Source organism: Acinonyx jubatus, chromosome A1 (genome assembly GCF_027475565.1).
Source record: "Acinonyx jubatus isolate Ajub_Pintada_27869175 chromosome A1, VMU_Ajub_asm_v1.0, whole genome shotgun sequence".
NCBI lineage: Eukaryota > Metazoa > Chordata > Mammalia > Carnivora > Felidae > Acinonyx > Acinonyx jubatus.
In genome coordinates this window covers 200,728,552-200,731,236 of record NC_069380.1, presented here as the reverse complement: position 1 = coordinate 200,731,236, position 2,685 = coordinate 200,728,552, and the positions used below count along the sequence as shown (strand labels likewise).

Genomic DNA, 2,685 nt, shown 5'->3' with positions numbered 1-2,685 from the left:
TGAGCTATGATGAACCTATTGCTTCATTGGATGAACTCTGACCCAATGCGCGCTTCACTAATTTGCCTAGTTTTATTGTCTTTTGAAAATGCAAGTACCAATGGATTAATAATGCAGGAACTCCTTAATACTCTTCATGAATGGGATTTTATGTAAAATTATGGAAATGTAAAATAAAGACAAACGATCCCAAAGACTTCACTTAAATGCTATGTAACTTGCAAAATCAAAGCGATTCTATAAATTGCTTTCCTTCAGGCTTTCTTCTTTGTAAACATGCCCAAATAAATAAAATGTTTACATACAACCAAGCAACAGATCATTATGGAGCAAAGTAAGGGAGAAAATAGTGAAAGGCAATCTGTGAACAGTTAGAAGACAATGGAATATTGAACCTTAAGCTGAAGGATCCATAATGGACAAATGATGCCAAACCAAAATAATAGTCTTTTTGATAGTGTTACAAAACTAACTGGATGAAAAGGATGGAACAGACGTCATGTATTTGGGCTCCAGTGAAGCATTTGAAATGGATCCCATTTCCATTTTCAGTGGATCCCAGTGGATCATGAACTTTTACTTGCAAATTAATTATAATTGCTTTGGAGGAGAACAGAGTCATGTGTATTTGGAACTGGCTAAAAGATCATAAACAAAAATTGTAGATGGCAATGAATCCAGTTGGAGGATAATTGCAGCAGGTTATCACAATGGTCAACATTTTGTAAATCTCTATTTATTGATTGGTAAAGAGAAGTTTTCCTCAATAATTTTGAAGCAGAAGTGTTTTCAGAGGTACCCAATATAGTAACCAGAGATAGCTAATTGCTAACTTAAGCTAACTGCTAAATGTAAGATTTTCTAGGAATCAATATCTAATTTAGAATTTCTACTTAAGTCGACTTTTGAAAATGTTATGTAAAACAGTATAAGTGCATAATATTCAGGCAATAACTAGTGGCAATAAAATAGAATTTTTAAAACAGTACCACTTGCTTAAGTGTTATTAATTATATACTTTAACTGCTTATTAGAGTAGGTTCAATAGCACCTCCATTAGCAACATATCAAAGAAATAAACTAATCTTCTAATTTTTACATAATTTCTCTATATTTGTTAAAATTAAATAGATTTTATAGTAATAAGAGGACAGGACAACAAATCTAAAAAATATATAATACAGATTTTTAACTGGCAGGAGACTATCAGAAAATAGCTCTGAGTCTTTTATAGAAGAAGAAGAAAATTATCCATAGATTTATAATGTAATATGGTAGAATAGTTTTCCCAAAATGTGGGCTACAAGATATTTTAGAAGTTATGAAATAATGTTTAAATTGTATGCATTTATGTATATTGGGAGAAAAAAAACAAATCCATGACATAAACATTACTTAAAAATATATTTAAGTTTAAACAATAATTAATCTCAAAGTATTCAGTGAAAAATGCTACAGTAATATAAAGTATGCCCCAAATTCAGGAAATTGGTATGCAGAATGTTAATCTTTAGGAAATGTTGCAGATAAAAGGCCAGTATTGGCCTTCATTGGACCAATATATCTTTAATTACAGGATAGGGTAACATATTGAGATAAGACTGGCAAGATTCTCAAGGAAAAATAAGATTAAAATGACAAATGAAAATAACTTTCATAAAGTTCTATATAATTCAAATATTTCTCAGCTCCAGCTGACAGCTTATTCAATTAAGCAATATTCCATTGAAAATGTTTGCATCACAGCAAATAAATCTGAAGTCTTCTGCGATTTAGTAAGGTTTAACCTATTGAAGTGACAAATTCTGACTTATTTACCCCTTCCAATTTTTAAACATCAATGGAATGAAATGAAAGCATATTTTTCAATGTTAAAGTGGAAAGAGTAAATTTGCTTCTCATAACTCTTAGTTAAATGAACGCTATTGCTCCAAGATTATATCACCACTTATTTTTATTTATATAATCTAAAAAGATAGAGGCATGAGAAAGCTAGAATAAAATGGGAAAAGTTTTCAATTAGCAATAATCACTCCTCGGATAAACCTCATCGGCTACGATACTGCCACTGCGCAAAGCTGAAAGCTAGAATAAAATGTACACATTGAGGAAAATGCAGATTTTCAAAGGTTTTATCTGAGTAGAAGCAATGAAAACTTTTGGTTTGCACAATAGCCTCCCAAGGGTAAAGGTGGTATTTACATCACTGGTTGTACTTAAAATTCACCCTGATGAGCAGTGAAGCCAACAGTTAAGAGAGTATTCTCTCAGGAGAGATTGCATGACCTATCATGCATGCATTTTCCATTTCTTATTTATGTGATTTTGTTGTCCTAATAATCACTCTTTTGGAAAACAATTTACTGGCAACTTGAGTGTTTTTAGTTGTATCCTTGGGAGTTGTCTGGCTATGTTCAGCTAGAGCTGAACTGTCATTTCCAAACATGGTGAAATCAGGAAATGACACACCATAGATCCTAGCCTTTCCTTGAATGTTTCTACTTGTAGGGGCAGTGTTAATAATTCTCAGCTTTTGGAGTTAAAGAATAAGCACTGCAGTTTACCTTAGATATGGAATAATACTAATGACACGAATCTTATATATGAATATCTCCTACTTCACCATAATTCTTGGCTTTAATGTGGTCAGGACCCTTGTCTTACCATATTTTTGCCTGAACATTA

General features: G+C 32.0%; 1 pseudogene; it reads right to left on the bottom strand.

Moving 5' to 3' along the window:
- Positions 1 to 1,954: 1,954 nt before the first annotated feature.
- Positions 1,955 to 2,080, bottom strand: LOC113594946 (uncharacterized; annotated as a pseudogene).
- Positions 2,081 to 2,685: the final 605 nt, after the last annotated feature.